General features: G+C 35.2%; 2 protein-coding genes and 6 non-coding genes across 8 annotated transcripts in view; 7 read left to right on the top strand and 1 right to left on the bottom strand.

Moving 5' to 3' along the window:
• The window catches only part of LOC142336170 (ERO1-like protein beta), a 459,014-nt gene that overhangs the window by 193,389 nt on the left and 248,778 nt on the right, over window positions 1-16,847 (top strand). The gene's annotated exons all lie outside the window — the stretch shown is intronic.
• The window catches only part of LOC142346837 (uncharacterized), a 236,672-nt gene that overhangs the window by 45,348 nt on the left and 174,477 nt on the right, over window positions 1-16,847 (bottom strand). The gene's annotated exons all lie outside the window — the stretch shown is intronic.
• Trnar-ucg (transfer RNA arginine (anticodon UCG)) lies at window positions 8,507-8,579 on the top strand. The gene has a single exon. It is a non-coding gene; the product is annotated as a tRNA-Arg (tRNA).
• Window positions 9,311-9,383, top strand: Trnar-ucg (transfer RNA arginine (anticodon UCG)). The gene has a single exon. It is a non-coding gene; the product is annotated as a tRNA-Arg (tRNA).
• Trnar-ucg (transfer RNA arginine (anticodon UCG)) lies at window positions 10,133-10,205 on the top strand. Its single transcript has one exon. It is a non-coding gene; the product is annotated as a tRNA-Arg (tRNA).
• Window positions 12,052-12,124, top strand: Trnar-ucg (transfer RNA arginine (anticodon UCG)). Its single transcript has one exon. It is a non-coding gene; the product is annotated as a tRNA-Arg (tRNA).
• On the top strand, window positions 12,937-13,009 carry Trnar-ucg (transfer RNA arginine (anticodon UCG)). Its single transcript has one exon. It is a non-coding gene; the product is annotated as a tRNA-Arg (tRNA).
• Window positions 14,294-14,366, top strand: Trnar-ucg (transfer RNA arginine (anticodon UCG)). Its single transcript has one exon. It is a non-coding gene; the product is annotated as a tRNA-Arg (tRNA).

The raw sequence follows: 16,847 nt of genomic DNA, 5'->3' as shown, positions 1-16,847 counted from the left end.
AGCCATATATTGTTAAATTGGACATAAAGTTGCCCGCAATTATGCGTCGGTACAAACAGGTGAAAACAGGTGAAACTCTGAAAAAGAACAACAATTTTCGAAATAAACTTGCAAAACATTGATTTTCTGTCAATATTTCAAAACCAATACGGAGATCTCTATATTTTTAGCTCTAAGTATATAATTTTGAAGTATCCGAAAAAACAACACACACTTTTCAGGGTGCGCTGAATATCAAGGGCGCATAGACAATTGTATAAGGCGTTTGCTGGCAAATCCAAACATTGCGTGTCAGAATCCCTCTAAGATCAAATTTTTCTCGTACAAATTACATTAAAATGGCTATTTATAATTTGCAGTTTACAATGTTGCCATAACAATCTTCAATCATGCTGTTATGACGTCGACAGTAGTACAAAGAAAAAAAACCATATATAGTTAAACTGAAAATAAAGTTACCCACAATTATGCATAACTGCAGAAGTTCCAGGTAAATTGGTTAAGGATGACAGCAACAATTTGAGATAAACTAGCAAAAACATTCAGTCCTTTCTCAATAATTCCAGATCAACACGGGGAGCCCTAAATTTCAGCTCTAAGTATATATTTTGAAGTATCCGAGAAATCACAAAGATTATTCAGAGTGCTGTCAACTTCAAGGCCCCAAATCCTAACGGATAAGGGGTCTGACTTCGAAACAAATTGGTGGTTCGTATTTTTATCATTTATAGTTGCTATCAATAATTTGCAAGTTTCAATGTTGCTGTGATATTTCTGCTTAAGCGGCTATAACGTTTCCAGGAAAAGAGCCATATATTGTTAAAATGGACATAGAAATATCCGCCTTTTTGCTTCGGTGCAAACGTTATAGGTGAAACTCTGGAAAAGAATGAGAGCAACAATTTGCGCATAAACTTGCAAAACTTTTTGATTTTCTGCCATTATTTTAAGATCAAAACGGAGACCTCTATATTTTTAGCTCTAAGTATATAATTCTGAAGTATCCGGAAAAACAACACACATTTTTCAGAGTGCACTGAATATCAGGGGCGCATAGACAAATGTATAAGGCGTTTGTTGGCAAATCCAAACAATGCGTGTTCGAAGCCCTCTGTGGTCGAACTTTTCTCTTACAAATAACATCTAATGGCTACATATAATTTGCAGTTACAATGTTGCTATAACATTTTTCAATTGACAGTAGTGCAAAGGAAAAGAACCATATATAGTTAAACAGAAAATTAAGTTACCCAAACTTTTGCATAATTGCAGACGTTAAAGGTAAATTGATTAAGGATGAGAGCAACAACTGGTGAAAAACTTCTGATTCAAAAAATTTCTGTTTTTGGTCAATATTTCCATATCAATACAGAGACCCTTAATTTTTAGATGTAAGTATATAATTTTAAAGAATGAGAGCAACAATTTGCACATAAACTTGCAAAACTTTTTGATTTTCAGCCATTATTTTAAGATCAACACGGAGACCTCTAAATTTTTAGCTCTAAGGATATAATTTTGAAGTATCCGAAAAAACTACCCATTTTTCAGCGTGCGCTGAATATCAAGGGCGCATAGACAATTGTATTAGGCGTTTTGATGGCAAATCCAAACATTGCGTGATTGAATCCCTCTAAAGTCGAACTTTTCTCGTACATATAACATTATAACGGCTATTTATAATTTGCAAGTTACAATGTTGCTATAACATTTTTCAATCATGCTGCTATTACATTGACAGTAGTACAAAGGAAAAGAACCATATATAGTTAAACTGAAAATGAAGTTACCCAAAATTATGCATAATTGCAGACGTTACAGGTAAAATGATTAAAGATGAGAGCAACGATTTGCAAATAGACTTGCAGAAATTTTTAGTTTTTTCTCAATATTTCCAGATCAACACGGAGAGCCCCAATTTTCAGCTCTAAGTGTATATTGTGAAGTATCCGAAAAAAAGAGAAAGATTATTCAAAGTGCTGTCAACTTTAAGGCCGCAAAGCCTAACGGATCAGGGGTCGGACTTCGAATCAGAAGATTGGTGGTTCGAATCCTTATGTGATCGTACTTTCCCATTCATAGTTGCTACCTACAATTTGCACGTTTCAATGGTGCTGTGATATTTTTTGCTTAATCTGCTGACATTTACAGGAAAAGAGCCATATATTGTTAAATTGGACATAAAGTTGCCCGCAATTATGCGTCGGTGCAAACAGGTGAAAACAGGTGAAACTCTGAAAAAGAACAACAATTTTCGAAATAAACTTGCAAAACATTGATTTTCTGTCAATATTTCAAAACCAATACGGAGATCTCTATATTTTTAGCTCTAAGTATATAATTTTGAAGTATCCGAAAAAACAACACACACTTTTCAGGGTGCGCTGAATATCAAGGGCGCATAGACAATTGTATAAGGCGTTTGCTGGCAAATCCAAACATTGCGTGTCAGAATCCCTCTAAGATCAAATTTTTCTCGTACAAATTACATTAAAATGGCTATTTATAATTTGCAGTTTACAATGTTGCCATAACAATCTTCAATCATGCTGTTATGACGTCGACAGTAGTACAAAGAAAAAAAACCATATATAGTTAAACTGAAAATAAAGTTACCCACAATTATGCATAACTGCAGAAGTTCCAGGTAAATTGGTTAAGGATGACAGCAACAATTTGAGATAAACTAGCAAAAACATTCAGTCCTTTCTCAATAATTCCAGATCAACACGGGGAGCCCTAAATTTCAGCTCTAAGTATATATTTTGAAGTATCCGAGAAATCACAAAGATTATTCAGAGTGCTGTCAACTTCAAGGCCGCAAATCCTAACGGATAAGGGGTCTGACTTCGAAACAAATTGGTGGTTCGTATTTTTGTCATTTATAGTTGCTATCAATAATTTGCACGTTTCAATGTTGCTGTGATATTTCTGCTTAAGCGGCTATAACGTTTCCAGGAAAAGAGCCATATATTGTTAAAATGGACATAGAAATATCCGCCTTTTTGCTTCGGTGCAAACGTTACAGGTGAAACTCTGGAAAAGAATGAGAGCAACAATTTGCTAATAAACTTGCAAAACTTTTTGATTTTCTGCCATTATTTTAAGATCAAAACGGAGACCTCTATATTTTTAGCTCTAAGTATATAATTCTGAAGTATCCGGAAAAACAACACACATTTTTCAGAGTGCACTGAATATCAGGGGCGCATAGACAAATGTATAAGGCGTTTGTTGGCAAATCCAAACAATGCGTGTTCGAAGCCCTCTGTGGTCGAACTTTTCTCTTACAAATAACATCTAATGGCTACATATAATTTGCAGTTACAATGTTGCTATAACATTTTTCAATTGACAGTAGTGCAAAGGAAAAGAACCATATATAGTTAAACAGAAAATTAAGTTACCCAAACTTTTGCATAATTGCAGACGTTAAAGGTAAATTGATTAAGGATGAGAGCAACAACTGGTGAAAAAAACTTCTGATTCAAAAAATTTCTGTTTTTGGTCAATATTTCCATATCAAAACAGAGACCCTTAATTTTTAGATGTAAGTATATAATTTTAAGCATCAGAAAAAAAGACAAATATTTTTCAGAGTAATCTCAACTTCAAGGCCGCATAGCCCAACGGATAGGGCGTCGGACCTCGAATCAGAAGATTGGGGGTTCGAATTCACCTTTGGTCGTACTTTTCTCATTTATAATTGCAACCTACAATTTGCATGTTACAATGTTGCTATAAATACCCTTGCTTAAGCTGCTATGACAATTACAGGAACAGAGCAATATATTGTAAAATTGGACAAAAAGTGACCCGCAATAAAGCTTCGGGGCAAACGTTACACGCGAAACTCTGAAGAAAAAGAGCAAAAATTTGCAAATAAACTTGCAAAACTTATTGATTTTCTGCCAATAATTCAAGATCAATATGGAGATCGCTATTTTTTTAGCTCCAGGGATAAAATTTTGAAGTATCCGGAAAAACGACATACACTCTTCCAAGTCAACTGAACATCAAGTCCGCACAGCCAAACGAACAAGACGTTTGACTGCGAATCCCAACATTGGGTGTTCGAATCCCTCTTTTGTCAAACTTTTCTCGTACACATAACATTATAGTTGCTACTTATAATTTGCTTGTTACAAGGTTGCCATAACATTTTTCAACACAAAGGAAAAGAAACATATAGTTAAACTGAAAACAAAGTTACCCGCAACTATGCATAAGTGCAGACGTTACAGGTAAACTGACTAAGGATGAGAGCAAAAATCTGCGGATAAACTAGCAGAAATTTTTAGTTTTTTCTCAATAATTCCAGAATAATTCCTCAATAATTCTCACGTTTCAAAGTTGCTGTGATATTTGTTGCTTAAGCTGTTGACATTTACACAAAAGGAGCCATATATAGTTAAACTGAAAATAAAGTTACACAAAACTATGCATAATTGCAGACGTTACAGGTAAAATGATGAAGGATGAGAGCAACAATTTGCAAATAAACTTGCAGAAATGTTTAGTTTTTTCTCAATATTTCCAGATTAACACGGAGACCCCTAATTTTCAGCTCTAACTATATATTTTAAAGTATTCGAAAAACGGAGACCCCTAATTTTCAGCTCTAAGTATATATTTTAAAGTATTCGAAAAAAGGCAAATACTTTTCAGAGTGCTGTCAACTTCAAGGCCGCACAGCCTATCAGATAAGACTTTGAATCAGAAGACTGGTGGTTGGAATCCCTATTTTGTCGTACTTTTCTCAATTATAGTTGCTACCAATAATTTGCACATTACAATGTTGCTCTTTGGTTAAGCTGCTATGCCATTTACAGATTTAAAAAGGAAAAGAGCTATATAGTGTTCAAGTGGACATAAAGTTACCCGCAATTATGTTTCGGTGCAACCGCTACAGGTAAACCTTTTAAAATGGATGGGAGCAACTGTTTGCGGAAAAATTTGCACAAAATTTATTTTTCTGCCATTATTTCGTGATCAACACGGATACCTCTGTTTTTCGAGCTCTAAGTGTATGATTTTGAAGTTTCCGTAAAAACGACACACATTTTCCGGAGTGCGCTCAACATCAAGTCCGCAGAGCCCAACGTATAAGGCGTTCGACTTCGAATCCCAACATTGGACTTTCGAATACCTTTTGTCGAACTTTTCCCGTAAATATAACATTATAGTTGCTACTTATAATTTGCATGCTAAAATGTTTCAATAACAAATTTTTAATCATGCTGCTATGACATTGACAGTTGTTCTGCAGAAGTTCCAGGTAAATTGGTTAAGGATGACAGCAACAATTTGAGATAAACTAGCAAAAACATTCAGTCCTTTCTCAATAATTCCAGATCAACACGGGGAGCCCTAAAATTCAGCTCTAAGTATATATTTTGAAGTATCCGAGAAATCACAAAGATTATTCAGAGTGCTGTCAACTTCAAGGCCGCAAATCCTAACGGATAAGGGGTCTGACTTCGAAACAAATTGGTGGTTCGTATTTTTGTCATTTATAGTTGCTATCAATAATTTGCACGTTTCAATGTTGCTGTGATATTTCTGCTTAAGCGGCTATAACGTTTCCAGGAAAGGAGCCATATATTGTTAAAATGGACATAGAAATATCCGCCTTTATGCTTCGGTGCAAACGTTACAGGTGAAACTCTGGAAAAGAATGAGAGCAACAATTTGCGCATAAACTTGCAAAACTTTTTGATTTTCTGCGATTATTTTAAGATCAAAACGGAGACCTCTATATTTTTAGCTCTAAGTATATAATTCTGAAGTATCCGGAAAAACAACACACATTTTTCAGAGTGCACTGAATATCAGGGGCGCATAGACAAATGTATAAGGCGTTTGTTGGCAAATCCAAACAATGCGTGTTCGAAGCCCTCTGTGGTCGAACTTTTCTCTTACAAATAACATCTAATGGCTACATATAATTTGCAGTTACAATGTTGCTATAACATTTTTCAATTGACAGTAGTGCAAAGGAAAAGAACCATATATAGTTAAACAGAAAATTAAGTTACCCAAACTTTTGCATAATTGCAGACGTTAAAGGTAAATTGATTAAGGATGAGAGCAACAACTGGTGAAAAAAACTTCTGATTCAAAAAATTTCTGTTTTTGGTCAATATTTCCATATCAATACAGAGACCCTTAATTTTTAGATGTAAGTATATAATTTTAAGCATCAGAAAAAAAGACAAATATTTTTCAGAGTGCTCTCAACTTCAAGGCCGCATAGCCCAACGGATAGGGCGTCGGACCTCGAATCAGAAGATTGGGGGTTCGAATCCATCTTTGGTCGTACTTTTCACATTTATAATTGCAACCTACAATTTGCGTGTTACAATGTTGCTATAAATACCCTTGCTTAAGCTGCTATGACAATTACAGGAACAGAGCAATATATTGTAAAATTGGACAAAAAGTGACCCGCAATAAAGCTTCGGGGCAAACGTTACACGCGAAACTCTGAAGAAAAAGAGCAAAAATTTGCAAATAAACTTGCAAAACTTATTGATTTTCTGCCAATAATTCAAGATCAATATGGAGATCGCTATTTTTTTTAGCTCCAGGGATAAAATTTTGAAGTATCCGGAAAAACGACATACACTCTTCCAAGTCAACTGAACATCAAGTCCGCACAGCCAAACGTAAAAGACGTTTGACTGCGAATCCCAACATTGGGTGTTCGAATCTCTCTTTTGTCAAACTTTTCTCGTACACATAACATTATAGTTGCTACTTATAATTTGCTTGTTACAAGGTTGCCATAACATTTTTCAACACAAAGGAAAAGAAACATATAGTTAAACTGAAAACAAAGTTACCCGCAACTATGCATAAGTGCAGACGTTACAGGTAAACTGACTAAGGATGAGAGCAAAAATCTGCGGATAAACTAGCAGAAATTTTTAGTTTTTTCTCAATAATTCCAGAATAATTCCTCTATAATTCTCACGTTTCAAAATTGCTGTGATATTTGTTGCTTAAGCTGTTGACGTTTACACAAAAGGAGCCATATATAGTTAAACTGAAAATAAAGTTACACAAAACTATGCATAATTGCAGACGTTACAGGTAAAATGATGAAAGACGAGAGCAACAATTTGCAAATAAACTTGCAGAAATGTTTAGTTTTTTCTCAACATTTCCAGATCAACACGGAGACCCCTAATTTTCAGCTCTAAGTATATATTTTAAAGTATTCGAAAAAAGGCAAATACTTTTCAGAGTGCTGTCAACTTCAAGGCCGCACAGCCTATCAGATAAGACTTTGAATCAGAAGACTGGTGGTTGGAATCCCTATGTTGTCGTACTTTTCTCAATTATAGTTGCTACCAATAATTTGCACATTACAATGTTGCTCTTTGGTTAAGCTGCTATGCCATTTACAGATTTAAAAAGCAAAAGAGCTATATAGTGTTCAAGTGGACATAAAGTTACCCGCAATTATGTTTCGGTGCAACCGCTACAGGTAAACCTTTTAAAATGGATGGGAGCAACTGTTTGCGGAAAAATTTGCACAAAATTTATTTTTCTGCCATTATTTCGTGATCAACACGGATACCTCTGTTTTTCGAGCTCTAAGTGTATGATTTTGAAGTTTCCGTAAAAACGACACACATTTTCCGGAGTGCGCTCAACATCAAGTCCGCAGAGCCAAACGTATAAGGCGTTCGACTTCGAATCCCAACATTGGACTTTCGAATACCTTTTGTCGAACTTTTCCCGTAAATATAACATTATAGTTGCTATTTATAATTTGCATGCTACAATGTTTCAATAACAAATTTTTAATCATGCTGCTATGACATTGACAGTAGTACAAAATAAAAAAAAAACATATATAGTTATATGAAAATAAAGTTACCCACAATTATGCATATTTGCAGAAGTTAAAGGTATATTGATTCAGGATGAGAGCAACCACTGGTGGATGAAATTGCAAAATTCTTTAGTTCATTGTCGATATTTCCACATCAACTCAGAGACCCCTAATTTTCAGCTCTAAGTATAAATTTTGAAGTATTCGATGCAAAAATTTTTCAGAGTGCTGGCAACGCCAAGGTCGCATAGCCTCACGGATGAGGCGTTTGACTTCGAATCAGAAGATTGGGGGTTCGAATCCCTCTGTGGTCGTACTTTTCTCGTACATATAACATTATAATGGCTATCAGTAGTTTGCAGGTCACAATGTTACTATAGCGTTTTTCAATCATGCGGTTATGACATTGACAGTGGTACAAAGGAAGAGAACCATATAAAGTTCAACTGAAAATAAAGTTACCCACAAACATGCATAATTGCAGACGTTACAGGTAAATTGATGAAGGATGAGAGCGACAATTTGACAATAAGCTTGCAGAAATTTTTAGTTCTTTCTCAATAATTCCAGATCAACACGGAGAGCCCTAAATCTCAGCTCAAAGTATATATTTTGAAGTATCCGAAAAAATACAAAGATTATTCAGAGCGATGACAACTTCAAGGCCGCATAGCCTAACGGATAAGGCGTCTGACTTCGAATCAGAAGTTTGGGGGTTCGAATCCCTCTGTGGTTGTACTTTTTTCGTACATATATTATTATAATGGCTATCAATAGTTTGCAGGTTACAATGTTACAATAACATTTCAATCATGCGGCTATGACATTAACAGTAGTACAAAGGAAAAGAACCATATATATTTAAACTGAAAATAAAGTTAACCACAATTATGCATAATTGCAGACGTTACAGGTAAATTGATAAAGGATGAGAGCAACAATTTGAGAATAAGCTTGCAGAAATTACTAGTTTTTTTTTTCAAAAATTCCAGATCAACATTTTGAATTCCAGTATATATTTTGAAGTATTCGATGAAAGACAAAGATTATTCAGAGTGCTGGCAACTTCAAGGCCGCATAGCCTAACGGATAAGGGGTCAAACTTCGAATCAGAAGCTTGGTCGTTCGAAGCCCTATGTCGTACTTTTCTCATTTATAGTTGCTACCTATAATTTGCACGTTTCAAAGTTGCTGTGATATTTTTTGCTTGAGCTGTTGACATTTACACAAAAAGAGCCATATATAGTTAAACTGCAAATAATGTTACCCACAAATATGCATAATTGCGGACGTTACAGGTAAATTGATGAAGGAAGAAAGCAACAATTTGCGAATAAGCTTGCAAAAATTTTTAGTTTTTTTTCAACAATTCCAGATCAACACGGGGAGCCCTAAACTTCAGCTCTAAGTATATATTTTGAAGTATCCAAAAAATACATAGATTATTCAAAGTGCTGGAAAATTAAAGGCCGCATAGCCTAACGGATAAGGCGTCTGACTTCGAACCAGAAGATTGGGGGTTCGAATCCTTCTGCGGTCGTCCTTTTCTCATTTATAATTGCAACCTATAATTTGCTTGTTACAATGTGGGTATGATAGCTTTGTTTAAGGTGCTATGACATTTACAGGAAAGGAGCCATATATTGTTAAATTGGACATAAAGTGACCTGCAATTAAGCTTCGGTGCAAACGTTTCACGTGAACCTCTGAAAAATAAGGAGAGCAAAAATTTGCGGATAATTTAGCAAAACTTTTTGGTTTTTTGCCAATTTTTCCAGATCAATACGGAGACATCTAAAATTTTCAGCTCTAAGTATATAAATTTGAAATATTCAAAAAATGACACACATTTCACAGAGTGCGCTGAACATCAAGTCCGCACAGCCACATGTATAAGGCGTTTGACTGCGAATACCAACATTAGGTGTTCGAATCACCATTTTTCAAACTTATCTCGTAAATAGAACATTATAGATTCTTATAATTTGCATGTTAGAGTTATGCTATAACATTATTCCATCATGTTGCTGTGACATTGACAGTAGTACAAAAGAAAAAAATCATTCAGTTAAACTGAAAAAAAAACACCCGCAATTAGGCATAAGTGCAGAGGTTACATGTGAATTGATTGAGGATGAAAGCAACAATTTGCGGATAAACCAGCAAAAAATTTTAGTTCTTTGTCAATATTTCCAGATCAACACGGAGACCTCTAACTTCCAGCTCTAAGTATATATTTTGAAGTATCCGAAAAAAGACAAAGATTATTCAGAGTGGTGTCAACTTTAAGGCCGCAAGGCCTAACGGATAAGGCGTCTGACTTCGAATCAGAAGATTGGGGGTTCGAATCCCTCTGTGGTCGTACTTTTCGCGTACATATTTTATTATAATGGAGATCAATAGATTGCAGGTTACAATGTAACTATAACATTTTTCAATCATGCGGCTATGACATTAACAGTAGTACAAAGGAAAAGAACCATATATAGTTAAACTGAAAATAAAGTTACCCACAATTATACATAATTGCAGACGTTACAGGTAAATTGATGAAGGATGAGGGCAACAATTTGCGCATAAGCTTGCAGAAATTTTTAGTTTTTTTTTTTAATAATTCCACATCAACATTTTGAATTCCAGTATATATTTTGAAGTATCCGAAAAAATACAAAAATCATTCAGAGTGCTGGCAACTTCAAGGCCGCAAAGCCTAGCGGATAAGGCGTCTGACTTCGAATCAGAAGATTGGGGGTACGAGTCCCTATATGGTCGTCCTTTTCTCGTTTATAATTGCAACCTATAATTTGCTTTTTACAAGGTTGCTATGATACCTTTGTTTAAGCTGCTATGACATTTACAGGATAGGAGCCACATCTAAAATTCTCAGTTATGCTATAACATTATTCAATCATGTTGCTGTGACATTGACAGCAGCACAAAAAAACAAATTTAGTTGAATTGAAAAAAAGTTACCCGCAATTAGGCATAAGTGCAGAGGTTACAGGTGAATTGATTGAGGATGAAAGCAACAATTTGTGGATAAACCAGCAAAATATTTTAGTTCTTTGTCAATATTTCCAGATCAACACGGAGACCCCTAACTTTCAGCTCTAAGTATATATTTTGACGTATACAAAAAAAGACAGAGATAATTCAGAGTGCTGTCAACTTCAAGGCCGCATAGCCTAACGGATAAGGCGTCTGACTTCGAATCAGAAGATTGGGGGATCGAATACCTCTGTGGTCGTACTTTTCTCGTACATATTCTATTATAATGGCTATCAATATTTTGCAGGCTACAATGTTACTATAACATTTTTCAATCATGCGGCTATGACATTAACAGTAGTACAAAAGGAAAAAAACCATATATAGTTAAACTGAAAATAAAGTTACCCACAATTATGCATAATTGCAGACGTTACAGGTAAATCGATGAAGGATGAGAGCAACAATTAGCAAATAAGTTTGCAGAAATATTTAGTTTTTTTTCAATAATTCCAGATCAACATTTTGAATTCCAGTATATATTTTGAAGTATCCGAAAAAAGACAAAGATTATTCAGAGTGCTGGCAACTTCAAGGCCGCATTTCCCAACGGATAAGGCGTCTTACTTCGAATCAGACGATTGGGGGTTCGAATCCCTCTTTGGTCGTCCTTTTCTCATTTATAATTGCAACCTATAATTTGCTTGTTACAATGTTGCTATGATACCTTTGTTTAGGCTGCTATGACATTTACAGGAGAGGAGCCATATATTGTTAAATTGGACATAAAGTGACCCGCAATTAAGCTTCGGTGCAAACGTTTCAGGTGAACCTCTGAAAAAAAATGAGAGCAAAAATTTGCGGATAATTTTGCAAATATTTTTGGTTTTCTGCCAATATTTCAAGATCAATACGGAGACATCTAAAATTTTCAGTGATGCTATAACATTATTCAATCATGTTGCTGTGACATTGACAGTAGCACAAATAACATATTTAGTTAAACTGAAAAAAAGTTAACCGCAATTAGGCATAAGTGCAGAGGTTACAGGTGAATTGATTGAGGATGAAAGCAACAATATGCGCGTAAACAAGCAAAATATTTTAGTTCTTTGTCAATATTTCCAGATCAACACGGAGACCCCTAACTTTCAGCTCTAAGTATATATTTTGACGTATACAAAAAAAACAGAGATTATTCAGAGTGCTGTCACCTTCAAGGCCGCATAGCCTAACGGATAAGGCGTCTGACTTCGAATCAGAAGATTGGGGGTTCGAATCCCTCTGTGGTCGTACTTTCCTCGTACATATTCTATTATAATGGCTATCAAAATTTTGCAGGCTACAATGTTACTATAACATTTTTCAATCATGCGGCTATGACATTAACAGTAGTACAAAGGAAAAGAACCATATATAGTTAAACTGAAAATAAAGTTACCCACAATTATGCATAATTGCAGACGTTACAGGTAAATCGATGAAGGATGAGAGCAACAATTAGCGAATAAGCTTGCAGAAATATTTAGTTTTTTTTCAATAATTCCAGATCAACATTTTGAATTCCATTATATATTTTGAAGTATCCGAAAAAAGACAAAGATTATTCAGAGTGCTGGCAACTTCAAGGCCGCATTTTCCAACGGATAAGGCGTCTGACTTCGAATCAGAAGATTGGCGGTTCGAGTCCCTATATGGTCGTCCTTTTCTCATTTATAATTGCAACCTATAATTTGCTTGTTACAAGGTTGCTATGATACCTTTGTTTAAGCTGCTATGACATTTACAGGATAGGAGCCACATCTAAAATTTTCAGTTATGCTATAACATTATTCAATCATGTTGCTGTGACATTGACAGCAGTACAAAAAAAAACATATTTAGTTAAACTGAAAAAAAGTTACCCGCAATTAGGCATAAGTGCAGAGGTTACAGGTGAATTGATTGAGGATGAAAGCAACAATTTGCGGATAAACCAGCAAAATATTTTAGTTCTTTGTCAATATTTCCAGATCAACACGGAGACCGCTAACTTTCAGCTCTAAGTATATATTTTGACGTATACAAAAAAAGACAGAGATTATTCAGAGTGCTGTCAACTTCAAGGCCGCATAGCCTAACGGATAAGGCGTCTGACTTCGAATCAGAAGATTGGGGGTTCGAATCCCTCTGTGGTCGTACTTTTCTTGTACATATTCTATTATAATGGCTATCAATATTTTGCAGGCTACAATGTTACTATAACATTTTTCAATCATGCGGCTATGACATTAACAGTAGTACAAAGGAAAAGAACCATATATAGTTAAACTGAAAATAAAGTTACCCACAATTATGCATAATTGCAGACGTTACAGGTAAATCGATGAAGGATGAGAGCAACAATTAGCAAATAAGCTTGCAGAAATATTTAGTTTTTTTTCAATAATTCTAGATCAACATTTTGAATTCCTGTATATATTTTGAAGTATCCGAAAAAAGACAAAGATTATTCAGAGTGCTGGCAACTTCAAGGCCGCATTTCCCAACGGATAAGGCGTCTGACTTCGAATCAGAAGATTGGGGGTTCGAGTCCCTATATGGTCGTCCTTTTCTCATTTGTAATTGCAACATATAATTTGCTTGTTACAAGGTTGCTATGATACCTTTGTTTAAGCTGCTATGACATTTACAGGATAGGAGCCACATCTAAAATTTTCAGTTATGCTATAACATTATTCAATCATGTTGCTATGACATTGACAGTAGTACAAAAAAACATATTTAGTTAAACTGAAAAAAAGTTACCCGCAATTAGGCATAAGTGCAGAGGTTACAGGTGAATTGATTGAGGATGAAAGCAACAATTTGCGGATAAACCAGCAAAATATTTTAGTTCTTTGTCAATATTTCCAGATCAACACGGAGACCCCTAACTTTCAGCTCTAAGTATATATTTTGACGTATACAAAAAAAGACAGAGATTATTCAGAGTGCTGTCAACATCAAGGCCGCATAGCCTAACGGATAAGGCGTCTGACTTCGAATCAGAAGATTGGGGGTTCGAGTCCCTATATGGTCGTCCTTTTCTCATTTGTAATTGCAACATATAATTTGCTTGTTACAAGGTTGCTATGATACCTTTGTTTAAGCTGCTATGACATTTACAGGATAGGAGCCACATCTAAAATTTTCAGTTATGCTATAATATTATTCAATCATGTTGCTGTGACATTGACAGTAGTACAAAAAAACATATTTAGTTAAACTGAAAAAAAGTTACCCGCAACTAGGCATAAGTGCAGAGGTTACAGGTGAATTGATTGAGGATGAAAGCAACAATTTGCGGATAAACCAGCAAAATATTTTAGTTCTTTGTCAATATTTCCAGATCAACACGGAGACCCCTAACTTTCAGCTCTAAGTATATATTTTGACGTATACAAAAAAAACAGAAATTATTCAGAGTGCTGTCAACTTCAAGGCCGCATAGCCTAACGGATAAGGCGTCTGACTTCGAATCAGAAGATTGGGGGTTCGAATCCCTCTGTGGTCGTACTTTTCTCGTACATATTCTATTATAATGGCTATCAATATTTTGCAGGCTACAATGTTACTATAACATTTTTCAATCATGCGGCTATGACATTAACAGTATTACAAAGGAAAAGAACCATATATAGTTAAACTGAAAATAAGGTTACCCACAATTATGCATAAATGCAGACGTTACAGGTAAATCGATGAAGGATGAGAGCAACAATTAGCGAATAAGCTTGCAGAAACATTTAGTTTTTTTTTCAATAATTCCAGATCAACATTTCGAATTCCAGTATATATTTTGAAGTATCCGAAAAAAGACAAAGATTATTCAGAGTGCTGGCAACTTCAAGGCCGCATTTCCCAACGGGTAAGGCGTCTGACTTCGAATCAGAAGATTGGGGGTTCGAATCCCTCTTTGGTCGTCTTTTTCTCATTTATAATTGCAACCTATAATTTGCTTGTTACAATGTTGCTATGATACCTTTGTTTAGGCTGCTATGACATTTACAGGAGAGGATCCATATATTGTTAAATTGGACATAAAGTGACCCGCAATTAAGCTTCGGTGCAAACGTTTCAGGTGAACCTCTGAAAAATAATGAGAGCAAAAATTTGCGGATAATTTAGCAAATATTTTTGGTTTTCTGCCAATATTTCAAGATCAATACGGAGACATCTAAAATTTTCAGTGATGCTATAACATTATTCAATCATGTTGCTGTGACATTGACAGTAGTACAAAAAAACATATTTAGTTAAACTGAAAAAAAGTTAACCGCAATTAGGCATAAGTGCAGAGGTTACAGGTGAATTGATTGAGGATGAAAGCAACAATATGCGCGTAAACAAGCAAAATATTTTAGTTCTTTGTCAATATTTCCAGATCAACACGGAGACCCCTAACTTTCAGCTCTAAGTATATATTTTGACGTATCCGAAAAAAGACAAAGATTATTCAGAGTGCAGTCAACTTCAAGGCCGCATAGCCTAACGGATAAGGTGTCTGACTTCGAATCAGAAGATTGGGGGTTCGCATCCCTCTTTGGTCGTCCTTTTCTCATTTATAATTGCAACCTATAATTTGCTTGTTACAATGTTGCTATGATACCTTTGTTTAGGCTGCTATGACATTTACAGGAGAGGAGCCATATATTGTTAAATTGGACATAAAGTGACCCGCAATTAAGCTTCGGTGCAAACGTTTCAGGTGAACCTCTGATAAATAATGAGAGCAAAAATTTGCGGATAATTTAGCGAATCTTTTTGCTTTTCTGCCAATATTTCAAGATCAATACGCAGACATCTAAAACTTTTCAAAAGTATATAAATTTGAAATATTCAAAAACCGACAAACTTTTCTCAGAGTGCGCTGAATATCAAGTCCGCAGAGCCAAACGTATAAGACGTTTGTGTGCAAAGCCCAACATTGCGTGTTCCCATCTCTCTGGCCGAAATTTTCACGTACATATAACATTATATTTGATACTTATAATTTGAAGGTTACAATGTTGTTATATTATTTTTCAATCAAGCTGCCATGACATTGACAGTAGTACAAAAGGAAAAGAACCATATATTGTTAAACTGAAAAAAAGTTACCCGCAATTAGGCATAAGTGCAGAGGTTACAGGTGAATTGATTGAGGATGAAAGCAACAAATTGCGGATAAACCAGCAGAAATTTTTAGTTTTTTCTCAATATTTCCAAATCAATACGGACACCAATATATTTTATAGTTCTAATTATTTAATTTTATAGTATCCAAAAAAACGACACACACTTTTAAGAGAGCTCTGAACATCAAGGCCGCATAGCCAAATGTATAAGGCGTTTGACTTCGGATCCCAACATTGGATTTTCGAATCCCTTTTGTCGAACTTTTACCGTACATATAACATTGTAGTTGCTACTTATAATTTGCATACTACAGTGTTGCTACAACATTTTCAACCATGCTGCTATGACATTGACAGTAGTACAAAAAAGACCATATATAGTTAAACTGAAAAGAAAGTTACCCGCAACTACGCATAAGTGCAGACGTTACAGGTAAACTGATTAAGGATGAGAGCATCAATTTGCGGATAAATTTGCAAAAATTTTAGTTCTTTGTTATTATTTCCAGATCAACACGGTGACCCCTAATTTTTAGCTCTAAGTATATATTTTGAAGTATCCGAAAAAAGGCAAATATTTTTCAGAGTGCTGTCAACTTCAAGGCCGCACAGCCTAACAGATAAGACTTCGAATCAAAAAATTGGTGTTTGGAATCCCTATGTGGTCGCACTTTTCTTATTTATAGCTGCTACCAATAATTGGCACGTTACAAAGTTGCTGTGATGTTTTTTGGTTAAGCTGCTATGACATTTACAGATTCAAAAATGAAAAGAGCTATAGATTGTTGAATTGGACATAAAGTTACCCGCAATTAAATTTCGGTGCAACCGCTACAAGGAAACCTCTTAAATTGGATGCGAGCAACTGTTTGCGGAAA

The sequence above is a fragment of the Convolutriloba macropyga genome, chromosome 1 (assembly GCF_964194025.1).
Source record: "Convolutriloba macropyga chromosome 1, txConMacr16.3, whole genome shotgun sequence".
NCBI lineage: Eukaryota > Metazoa > Xenacoelomorpha > Acoela > Convolutidae > Convolutriloba > Convolutriloba macropyga.
This window is presented reverse-complemented; position numbering and strand designations above follow the sequence as displayed.